At 36.0% G+C, this 12,868-nt stretch overlaps 1 protein-coding gene across 3 annotated transcripts in view; it reads left to right on the top strand.

Moving 5' to 3' along the window:
- Positions 1–12,642, top strand: part of LOC131032791 (uncharacterized) — a 207,053-nt gene extending 194,411 nt beyond the window's left edge. For 2 of the 3 annotated variants that reach the window (XR_009372521.1, XR_009372526.1), the window contains exon 5: positions 12,416–12,641. The gene's annotated coding sequence lies outside the window, so the exon portion shown is untranslated. Of the gene's footprint in view, positions 1–12,415 lie in introns of all 3 variants that reach the window. The other variant, XR_009372523.1, reaches the window with a different exon arrangement.
- The last annotated feature ends 226 nt before the right edge of the window (positions 12,643–12,868 follow it).

Below are 12,868 nucleotides of genomic sequence, written 5' to 3' on the forward strand. Positions count from 1 at the left end.
TAATGAATTGAAATTATCATTATTGCCTACCTTCAACTTATGCATGTTGTGTATGTTGGTAAAAGTACAAAGCTGTGTTAGAGTTTTATAAAGGAAATGGACAATGCCAATTCAACTTTTTAAACTGAATCAATAGAAAGTGAAATATATTTTTCGAATTTTTAAATAAAGTATACTAATAAAATGTATATCCTTTTGTGTATTTTATATTTGTATTTTTTATTAAAATTTTAAAAATAATTTCAATATAGTTTTGTAGAAGGTAAACACTATAATTTAGTTGCTGAGAAAATGCTAAAATTGAAGTTAGACAAACCACCACACTTTATTTAATAAATTTTACCTTTTTTTCTTCATTTTTTTTTCTGTATATTGATAACTTGAAACTTTAGTGCAAAGATATATTTTTTATTATTTTTTTTATAAATATACTTTTTTCGATAAATTTGAAAAGTTGCATGTACTGAAATATAACTCTTTCTATTTTTCGTCACATTTTTTATTCATTATTTATCAAAATTAGAAAAGAATTATATTATCTTGACATAGGTTCTTTTCTCTAGTGCATCATATTTTTTTCAAAATTTTATAATAAATTTTAGTATTTTTTCTTGTCAATATAATCAGTCTTATATTTAAGTGTTGATGGGATAGTTTCAATAAAAATAAAATGTAAGATATAACAAATAATTAAAATGTTATACGAGATATGTTTTTGAATATTCACTTGTAGATCTATAAAGCGTATTTTTACATTTCAAATTTTTTTTTTTAATAAGACTAGGAGATCTGAAACCCAAGGCGATATAAAATATACATTTAGTAGACACTTGCAATTGGAAAAGTTCGGGCCCATATATAACTTATCTATAATGAATCTATATAGACCATATGTTTGACTAAAAATAATTTTTAGTTAGAGAATCTTAAATTCATTTTTGTTGATAAGTCTGGCTTGAAACTTGACACAGTATTGTATTTTTACCCATGTTATGTTACCTTCATTGTAAGTGTATGTTTTGTGGTTTTTTCTGTCATGCATATACTGTGTTAACTTGTTTCTAAGTGTGAGTTGTGGGAAACCTTCTCCCCTCTTGACATTCAACAAATATTAACTTCCATACATGTGTTTGGGGCCATTTATATAATTGAAGTTTGTGCATCTGTTGGGTATTTCGGTTAGTTCTTTGTGCCACTTCTGGGTGGGCAGAGAAACATATCTTATCGTGGTGCATCACCTCCTTTCATTTTTAAATTTCCTAAGGATAGATTTAGAAGTAGAATTTGGAGTGTTGAGCTTGTTCAACATTTGGACTTGGATTGAGAAGGATGTCGACCTTCCCAGGAGATCCAACCCCATTGCACAAGGTCCCACACTTCGAGGTTGTTTCCATGTTACACAAGGTTGTTGGCTTGATAGCTCAACAAGGGTGCAAACTTTTGTGACAACATATACCATATATTGATGGCTTCTTTTTGGTTGGGGCATGAGAATCTCTAAGTGAAGCATTTCATTTTTTGGTAATTTTATATGTTGCTTACCAATGCTTTGACATGTGGAGGATAGTTGCACATGTTTTATGTTAGACTTTGGATGTTGCAATGATTATGGAAAGTCGTACATGAAATAAACATTTAAGTATAAGACATTTATTTTCTTATACTTTAAGTTCTATGTCATGCATATTGTTAGAATGTTTGAGATGGGTTTCAGATCTCCTAGTGTTGCAATGCAAATTCTAGTTTCACAGGATATTTTAAACTTTTAGGCTCATTCAAAGTTCAATGATTGATAGTTTTAATTATTGACGGTTTTAATTTATTATTTGAAACCTATAGCTGCCATCATTTTAGTTGTAGTTCCATCAAGCATTTTTAACAATCATTTTGAGGTATGTTTGGTTCAGTTTAAACTTTAAAGTGATGTTTTTGTAGTATGCTTCTGGGTGTGTGTGTATCATAGTTACTTGGCTCGGACTCGACAAGCTGATTTTTGGCTCGGACTCGGACTTGGTGCCCAGACTCGACTGAGACTTGGCAAATTGAAAAACCCAATAAATTCAAAGACTTTAACGATTTTAAATTGCTTCCATGCAGTTTTTGATAAATAAATATAAAAGACACAATAATCTCATCAAATAGAAGCACATACACAAGTTTACATTGATCACATAAGTATAAATGCAAATTTTAGGCCTGTGCGGAAGGATATAAGCTAAAATGAATAATACATAAGAAATATAGATAGGTTCAAATGTCTACAAATTTCATGGAATGTGAAATACACGTCATCTAAAGTTCAAAACAAATATCAAGTTCAACATAAAAGCTAGAGCCTAGAAGTCTGAGGCTTCGAAGAGCCAATATCAGTTGACCGCAGAATTGTCCTACATGTATGCCTAAGATAAGTCCTGTAACGTTCTGTAGCCATGATCTCTTCTTGTGTCTGAGGCTCAGGCTCACGCACAGTGAAATCCATATCCTCCTCCACATCATCTTCGAGGTCCTCAAATGGGTCTCCTCATGTTGTAGCCTCCTCTACAATCGCCACTTCCTCGTATTCTCGATCCCCCTGATCAACTCACTCTGAGTCTTTATCACTGAGGACAAGATCATCAAGCTCAGTGTTCCACTCTTCTTGTGGATTAACCTCATCTAAAGTGATAGGGGATGTATCAGTGGTGAAGATCTGTCTGTGATAGAGGCAAAGGTTGTAATAAACAAATACAACATCATTCAACCTTTGCATCACCAACCTATTAAGCTTTTTGGAGTGAATATGCTCGAACATGCTCCAATTCCCCTCACATCCTGAAGCACTACATGGCTGGCTCAAGATACGAACTGCAATCTTTTGCAGATTTGGCACCTTATTAGTAAACATCTCCCACCATGCATCTGAAATAATAAATAATAAAAATTATTTTTATTCTATAACTTTGAGTTTATGATAATGGTAATAGAATCATAGATAGAAAAGATTAGGATTTAAATTTTAAAACTATGCATTTATTAGATTTTTACCTTGTATCATTTATGTCCGGTTTTTCTTGCAAATGTCTTAGGAGAAGAAGTCTTCTTATGCATTCCTAAATATCTCTACCTCATGGACTATGTGTGCAGCAACTGATGTATCAAGTGACAATCACTCTACAACTTCATAGAGCCCATTCAACACCTCGTCATCGACCTTGAAATCTGGTTGAAATTGTAATATCGGATTAAGATAGTAGACAGTTGCATGTATAGGCCTGTGAAGCAGATTGTGCCATCATCGATCAATGACGTCCTTGTAAAGTGGAAAATTACCCTGGTGACTCCCTGCCTAGGAGAGAAAAAGGAAGTCACTAGGATGATTTTCACTTGGAGGAACTTTACATTCCAAAGAGGGGGCTTGAATGCACTAGATCGAAATCCAGGGGAAACAAGGATGTGAATTCCAAGGGGATTGCAAGAGTCGAAGTGTGATTTACCCTCTTTTGTAAATGAGAAAGTTGACTTGTCGACTATGTGAAACAAAGAGAGAGATTGAGTGAAATGTGGAGCTACCAATTCGGGATCACGTTAAAACTTTGGATTTGACCTAATTATACTTATACGGATCTACCCTGCAAATTTGGAGAAATTTCGGCGAGACTGTGGCAACAATGTACATGGTCCTCCATAAAATCCGTGAAACGAAAAGGGTTTTTCTGTCTTTGCAAATGAAGCCCAAAACCGCAATTACAGCTGCGCAAATGCTTGAATGTAAACAATGGAAATGTATACCTTGTAGATCTGCAACTTGTTGATGATGATTGCTTTGGTTCTTGAATGTAATTGCAAGTGTTGCATTAAATGGCATGTAACATGACAAAACCCTAACACACACACATGCTTGCAAATGAATGTTGTAATATTGCTCCCATGGATTGATGAAGAAGAATTGAATGCTTGAATACTTGGTCAGGGATGTTTTTACCTATGCTTGCTTATCCTCCCTTAACTCTTGAATTTCGCCTCTCACAAATGAGAAAACCAACTCCCTTTTGTACATGCCTCAGAAGATTAATTTATCTCACCAAAGACCGACATCGAGGAGATTTGGGATCCCGAAGTGCCGATGTGGCCGGGGTGACCTACCTTGGGGCCACCCTAAGAGGGTGGGACAGGGGCGCCACACCCCTGTCCTAGGGGGACAGATGTGCTAGACCCCTGTCTTGCCCTATCTTTGGGCCCGGACAGGGTCCTGAAGCTATCTCAGGGCTCAAACAGGAAGGGGTCAATGGGCTGAAAATGAAGAAAGAGGTCCTAGTCAGAAAGGAGGGTGTTGTCGCCAATGTGAGGACTTTGAATGTGGTTAAAATTGCCATAGGCGCAATTTTATGATACTATATTTAGCCCCTACTTTAGCAGGAGTATGGCTTTCGCTACTAGTGTCGGTAAAGTAGAAGAAATAGAGATGAAGATGAGAGATTCTGAGCAATACCACAAGGAGTATAAGATGTGACTAATCTCGAGGAACCAAGTTCCCAATCTTAGGATCTTAATCACTCAAACATATGCAAATGGACACAAAACAAAAAGGAACAAGACACACAAAATAAAAACAAAACACAAAAAACACACGACAGACACAAGACACAAGATGACAAACCAACTAGTCGAAGAGACCTTGATACTCAGATGTCTCAACAACTAATCAAAACACAAAGATCAATGCCATAACATAAACACGAGCGATCACATAAAAGAGGAAAGCTGACATCATCCATGAACCATCAATAGTAAATCTAGGAGTTCATGAGAGGAAAAAGAGAGAGAACATGAATACACAGTTTGGTGATCCATGAGAAGAAAGATGAAGAATAGAGAAACTATGGACATCCCGCCCCTAAAACTAAGTGATCCATGGAGAGAAGGACATGGAAATCTAGCCCCCAGAGCCTGTTTGGTTGATCCATGTAAGGGAGGAGAGTGAGAACATTGTTAGTTCTACCCAAAATCCAGTGCATGCGTGCAAGTGAGGTACGAAGCGCCTCAAAGGAGTCTATGCCCGAGTATGCTACAACCTGTATAGAATGTATAATACAAGTGTCAAGAAAGGCGTGATATCTCTCTCTAAGAGTTTGTGCTCTGGTTTCGAGAATAAACACCTTGCATAGGAGAAAATGTGGCATCATCTCTCTCTAAGAGTCTATGGTCTAGGTATGAGAATGACCCATTGTACAAGAAAAAGAAGTGAAAACATCTCGCTCTAAGCGTTTGTGCTCTCATTCTGATAATGGCCCATTGTACAAGTGAAAAGTGACGACATCTTTCTCTAAGAGGCTTCTGTCTGCTTCCAAGAATGTCTGACTATACAAGAAAAGTGATGACATTTTGCTCTAAGTGGTCACCCTCTGGTTCCAAGAATGTCCCACTGTACATTGCATGACAGAATTATGGTACAAAGGAGCAGTGTGTGTGCCCCCCTTAAGATGTCGACATAGGTTGATATTGATATCTTAAGGAACGTAGAACAAGGATACCTACCTTCACAACAAAGAATATATCCGTTATGCAACAATGTCGTAAATCCAAGCAAGAGAGGGAATACTCTTCAAACAAGGATAAGATAGTTGAAAAGAGATATATTGCCGTAAGTGTAAAGGAGATCCTTGTAGGAGAAGAGATCCTTGTTCAAAAGACATCTATCCCCAAGAGGAGTTATCTTAGATAAATATAACATCTTCTAGAATAAAGCAATGGAGAGAACAAGAATGCAATCCTTCCTCCTATTCCTAGGTGAAAGGGGTTCTCAATGAGGGATGACTCACTTTTAGCCCCCAGAGGGATGGGTGAATTTATCATAGACGTACATTACCAAGTGTACAAGAGGTCGTAGCCAAGTACTAACAGCTCTTGTATAACAGAATACTTGAGCCAACAACCAACAACTGTGCACAAGGAATGACATCAAGTAATATGATCTCTGTTTTATGACCAACAACTGTGCACAAGGAATAACTCACACCATCCACTTAATAGGGCAAATTGGATCCCTAGAAAAAGAGAGAGAGGTATCATTGCCCCCCAAGCTAAGGGACAATGAGAAGAGCTTATACAATCTACTAGAGGGAGATTAAACATAAGCAGATGTGCAATGAACATACATGAACATATGCAAGAAAAGACATTATTAAATGTAAAATACATGTCTCAAGAAGTGGTAATCTTTGAAAGGAAGAGAGAAAAAGAGTCACATATTCCCCAAGGGGGATTAATCGTAAAAGCATACCATTGTAAGAAATGATAAGATCACATATGAAAAATGCAACCCCTAAAGGATATAATGATAAATAAGAAAGAAAGAAAGGGAAAGGAGTGAAAATCTTGGCCCCCCAAGTGAGGAGAACAAGGGGAAACATTACACATTTTCTGCTGGTGATTGTTTTCAAGTGATATGCCTTCTAGTGAAACAAATCCTTTCAAGGGATAAATACTTCTCGAGAGATCATTGCCTGCTAAGGGGCATACCATACTTGAGAATAATCAAAACTATAGAAGAGGTAATATTTCCAAGAGATTGAAGGAAAGAGAAGAAGTGCAGTACTTATTAAAGATGGCCTTCTTGAAGCAAAGAGGTAAATCAAAGAACAATTATATGCTGAAATAGGAATAACCCTGTGCAAGAAAAGAGATCTAATAATGAATAATGCACAAAGATAGAGATAGATATGTAGAAAGAAGAAGAAAAATGGACTTCATGTTGCTGCCCCAAAGTATGCTAAAGTGAAACAATACGACCACTAATGATAAAGAGCTTCCATTAAAATGGGCTAGTTATGCCATAGGGTGAAGAGCAACATAAATTGAAAAGAAGTTCTAAGGCAATATATTTTTACCAAGAAATACAGCTAGATCTGTTGTGAGACAAATTTTTTCATGATCATATTGTAGTTGAACAAATTTCTTAAATGCATAACATTTTCTAAGAGAATGTGAATATGAATCATGAAAAATGCAATATTCAGTACCTTTCACTTGCTTAAGACTTTTGTTTTTATTTTGACGAGGAAAGGAAATATTATTGTCATATTTCAATCTCTAATAGATTCTTGCAGCTAATCTGTCAGGATGGTAAATATTGTCATGACATTAAGGGGAGGGTTTGTTAGGAGAAGAAGTTTCATTATCCACAATTATAATTTTTCCAATATCTATGCCGTCTTGAAAAGACTTTTGAAAATCAGGGCAATTGTCAACATTATGGTCATGGGTTTGATGAAATGAACAAAAAGGACGATTTGAAGAAGAAGCATACTTGCGGGCTCTCTTGATTTGTTGTTTTTGAAGATAATCTTTCAAATTTTGAAGCCACTTCCTAGGCCTCTTGTAGTAGTTTGTATTGGAGTATTTATGGGGACAGAAATTCCATGCTCAAATTTCCCAATTCCTTGTCCTTTAAAACCTTGTTTTGTAATTATATGAAAGCCACGACTATAAGAATGTTGCAATTGACTAGATGGAGGAACAAGATCATGAATTTCTTTGAAATCTGATGTGTAATGAGCCATAAAAGGATTTGTAGACGAAGGAGGACTATCATGTGAGATGACAATCTCTTTTCCTTTATCAAGCTTATTCTTTTTGGAAGACTGGGGAGGAATATCTTCATTATCTTAAAGCTCATTTTTAGTTATTTCTATGCGAGGGGAAAGGTCGTGCATAAAATGTGTGACATCATCCTCCCTACATATAGTTTAATGTTGAAGATAGGTCTTTGGAGAATAAGGAGGATGCAAAGATGTAAGAATGTTGATGTTTTGATTTTGCACCCCTTCTCAAGGTTACGTGTAGAAGAAGAAGATGGATCCATGTTACTTTCCAACGTTTGCCCTTTTTTAGAGAGATTATTGGTTAAAGCATTAGGTTTCATCTCATACACACAAGATACCTTAGGAGAGGTACAAAGGTTAGGATCTCTAGGTTTAGTATCTACAATAGCTTTAATGTGATTAACATAGGAAATGCATTTTGTTAACAACATCACCATAATGCAACATAAATGACACATAAAAGCTTTGAGGTCTAATTGAAAAGAAAATAATTTAGAAATGCTAACAACACAATATGACCAAGTGCTATGAATAAAGAGAAGCAACTGGAAATGAAAGAAACTCTTATACGACACATGATTATATTAAATATATGCAAAAAGAAATGTAATCATATGCGAAAGAGAAAGTAAATCCAATTTACTAATTATCATTGAAAGTCTCTTTATTAAAATCTTAATTTGCTGGAAAAGCAGATCTAAAATTAGGACCTTTTATGAAAATTAGTGTAAGATTTCAATGTGATGAATTTTGAAATTGTGTTTGACCTTAGAGTGTTAAAATTGATAAAGTAAACTGATTTTCTGGATTTGAGCAGAAAAATACAGTCAATTCCGTCTCCCAAAATTTTGGGAAAAAAAGTCGAGGACCGTGGCGGGAGTGCACACGGTCAGACCAACTTTTTTCAAAATTTTCAAGGATTATAGAAATTAAGATTTTAATGCGGAATCCAAAAAAAAAGTCGATTTGGAGATGTCTAGACCGATCAAACTTGTAGTCAAAGGTCGAAAAGAAGAATCTTTAAAATTAGGGTTTTATGATTTAACTACTTAATTGTCAGAATAAAGAGACAGATTTGAATTTGAATTTTGAAATAGAAATCAGATCAGAAACAAGTAATTAAAATTTTACGATTCACAAGCTTAATCTTCTCAAAATGAAAAATTAGGGATTTTATGCAATAAACTCTAAAATTTACGAATAGATCAAACTTGGAAATGAAAATTTAAAATACAAATTGCAATTAATCAGATCCAATAATTAAAAATCAAAATTAATGTGTAAGACGTCGGGTTCACCAAAATGTAAAGTGGAAAATTGGACCCGAGTGACTCCCCACCTAGGAGAGAGAGAGGAAGTCGCTAGAATTATTTTCACTTGGAGGAACTTTAGATTCAAAAGAGGGGGCTTGAATCCACTAAATCCAAATTCAAGGGAAAGAAGGATGTGAATTCCAAGTAGATTTCAAGGGTCGAAGTGTGATTTACCCTCTTTTGTAAATTAGAAAGTTGACTTGTTGACTATGTGAAACAAAGAGAGAGATTGAGTGACATGGGGAGCTATTTGTTTGGAATCGTGCAGTAACTTTGGATCTAAGCTAATTAGACTGATACAGATAGATGCCCTACACATTTGGAGAAAAGTCGTCGGGACTGTGGCAACAATGTACATTGTCCTCCACAAAATCCGTGAAACGAATAGGGTTCTTCTGTCTCTGCAAATGAAGCCCAAACCTGTATTTACAGGTGCGCACTTGCAACCTACACATAGAAAAGAGAGGGCAAAGGGTTGTGGATAGGGGTTTGCCTTAGTCAAACCCGAGTTGAGGAATCAACCTTGAAGGAAAGTATTTGCAAATGTCTGAATGTAAACAATGGAAATGTATACCTTGTAGATCTGCAACTTGTTGATGATGATTGCTTTGCTTCTTGAATGTAATCACAAGTGTTGCATGAAATGGCATGTAACATGACAAAACCCTGACACACACACATGCTTGCAAGTGAATGTTGTAATATTGGTCCCATGGATGGATGAAGAAGACTTCAATGATTGAATGCTTGATTATGTATTTTTTTGCCTATGCTTGCTTATCATCCCTTCGCTTGAATTTCGGCTCCCACAAATGAGAAAACCAAATCCCTTTTATACATGCCTCAGAAGATTAATTCATCTCACCAAAGGCCAACAATGGGGAGATTTGGGATCCCAAAGTGCAGATAGGGTTGGGGGGTGCTATGTTGGGGCCACCTTAGGAGGGTGGGACAGGGGCATGAGGCCCATGTCCTACCCTATCTTGGTGCCCGGACAGGGTCCTGTGGCTATCTCAGGGCTCAAATAACAAGGGGTCAATGGGGTGAACATGTGGAAAGAGGTCTTCGTCAGAAAGGAGGGAGTCGTCGCCAAAGTGAGGACTTCGAATGTGGTTAAAATTATCAGAGGTGCAATTTTATGACACTATAGTCCCATATGGGATCATACTTAGCCTGATTCCCCGAATAAATGGCTCCAATTACCTCCTTCGCCCTGTCGATGCCCTAAAAAATGTAGCCCATTGTGGGCTTCTCTCCATCAACAACTCGTAGGACAAGAATAAGAGGTTCTATGAATTGTGATCACAAGTTGAAAGTTGCAACATTAAGCTTTAAGTTTTAAGTTTTACTTAAACAAGTTTGAATAAAAATAAGGAAATGAGAACAAAAATGAAAAATATATTACATAATTACCTGCACAATGTCCTTGGCCAGTTGCCAAATGCTATGCTTTTCAAAAATGCTATCAACCATCTCAATCCCTTCACTGTTCATTGCATATGATGATGTCATCCACACCTCACTTACAAACATGCGTTTCAATCCGGCCTTCGACTGAAGCAAGGATTGCAATGTGATAAAATTTGTTGTAAATTGGGTAATTCCTGGACGAGACAACTCTTTCTTATTTGTCAAATTTCTCATAAGGTTGAGGACAGAGGCATGATTATATATGTATTTAAAAATATTCTTTCCAGCTTCTACATATATTTTAATCCATGGAATTTTACCAAGGTCCTCCAATATGGGGTCAATGCAAAGAGCAACACAAGGGGTCCAAAACAGGGCAGGGCACCTCTCCATAAGAAGTCTACCTGCAACAACATAATTTGTTGCATTATCAGTCACTATTCGCATGACATTCTCCTCACGGACATCCTCAAACACTTCCTCCAACAACCCATAGAGATACTCAGCATTTTTTATATTCCCTGAAGCATCAATTGACTTCAAGAACACCGTGATACCTCAGAAAAAAAAAAGAGATTTAGTAGAATAAAAATTAAAAAAATTATTCACCAAACCAATGATAAATATACTTTACAAAATACAAACTACAAACTACAGAGTGCAATTACCTGATGAGGAGACAAGAAAATTCAATAGTGTTCTACTTCATCTATCGGTCCAACTATCAGTCGTGATGGTGGAACCCTTCCTCCTCCATATTTTACGCTGCTCGGCAATTTTGGCTTTAACATTAGACACCTTTTGATTCAAAATAGGGCCTTTTATCTCCTCATGATTAGGCGCTTTGAACCCTTGATGACAACCAATATTGGTATCTACCATAATTTGGCAGTATGGAGACCTAAAACAAATTAAATAAACATAATAAGTATTAAGTTTTATTTGTAACTTCAAAAATTAAAATAATGAATGTGGCATACTTTTAAATTCTCAATTTATTAAAAGCAAAAGAATTAAGACATAGAAATCAAAATACTAATGAATACCTTGGTGCATGAAATGGAACGTTGTTGTAGAACCAAAAGTCTCCAATTGTCATTTTCGTAGGATTATGCTTCTCCTTTTCCCAACGCATGCTGTCAAGCGATGGTTGGGCACCGAGAGTCGTATGCGTAGAACAATAAGTAAATCTAATGTGGATTTATTTTTACGAATGCGAGGCGCAATGCTCACTCTCGCGCTACCACTACTTCTAGATGCAGGGAATGGAGGTCGAGGATTTGAGGAAGCCTTTCCACCAATGGCTGCCATTTCTTCCATTTGCTTCCTTTTTAATTTTTTCGTCTCTTCAAATTCCTGTAATTGAGCTTGCACTTCACGAATAGCCTTAGGGGGTGCTTTTTTGCATGGTTTTGCATCATGGCAATCTATTAGTGCAATGCGATATTTCAGTTGGTTAATACCTCCCCCATTATATTTTGTCTTGCAATGAATACATGTTACTTCTCATTTTATTGAACCGGGGATGTCATGTTTCCAATTCTTATCCTTTCTAACCGAGGCTGCCTTTGAGGCACCACTTCCACTAGGCGGAGACATTATCTTGCAATATATAATAAATGGAAAAAATCAGCATAATGTCTGTTATGTTAAATAAATTAAAACCTAAAAATAAAAAATAGAAAGAAAAAGATAAACTAGGGTTTTAACTTTCATATTTTTTTCATCAATATAAAATAAACCAAAAACAAAACAAATGTACAAAAAAAATGAAAATAGGAAAGTAAGAAAATAAAAAAACAACAAAAAAATGGTACTGACCTGTATAGATTTGCTTGAAAACCTCTTCCAAATCCTTCTTTAACACCTTGAAATGCTTGAATGCAAGCTACAAACTTGCGCAAAGAATCAATAATCCTTATTTACTCTTCAATCTATCTGCTGATTTGCTCTTCAATAGTTCCATTTTTTGCTCAAAACCATCTTTTTCTCTGCTCCTTGTGTTTGCAAACAACAAAAATTACTTTTTAGGGTGGGGAACAAAACCCTTTTTTTCATTTAAAACTAATGTCATTTTTTTTTTTAACTTGTTATTTTCTGTTTGCATGACAGAGTCTGACCTATGGGTCTCGGCGAGTCTGCGGAGTTTGGCAAACTCAACGAGTCTGCCAAAACTTGACAAGACTTGACGGACTTCGAGTCCAGAGGCCATGGGCCTCGGCAAGGGCGACCTGCCTCTGGACACTGTGACTCTTGCCAAGACTCATAGAGTTTTGTAACACTGGTTTGTATGCTTCTTTTCTGAGTTTTCGGAGCTTTGTAATTCATCCATTCATGTATCACATTGTTATTTATAGACTAATTATTGTGGAGCATTATAACATTTGTTTGATATCAAAACTTGAGATCCACAACGAATACACTTATTTTGTTGTTTATAATATGTAAGTGTTAACCTTATAATGTTTTGGATGGTCATGCCTTTTTTATGTCTCCATTGAATGGTAGTATTGGCAATCGGTTTAAATATGATATTGTTGATGTACTTACCCTACTTAATAAGTG

Source organism: Cryptomeria japonica, chromosome 5, assembly GCF_030272615.1.
Source record: "Cryptomeria japonica chromosome 5, Sugi_1.0, whole genome shotgun sequence".
Lineage (NCBI taxonomy): Eukaryota > Viridiplantae > Streptophyta > Pinopsida > Cupressales > Cupressaceae > Cryptomeria > Cryptomeria japonica.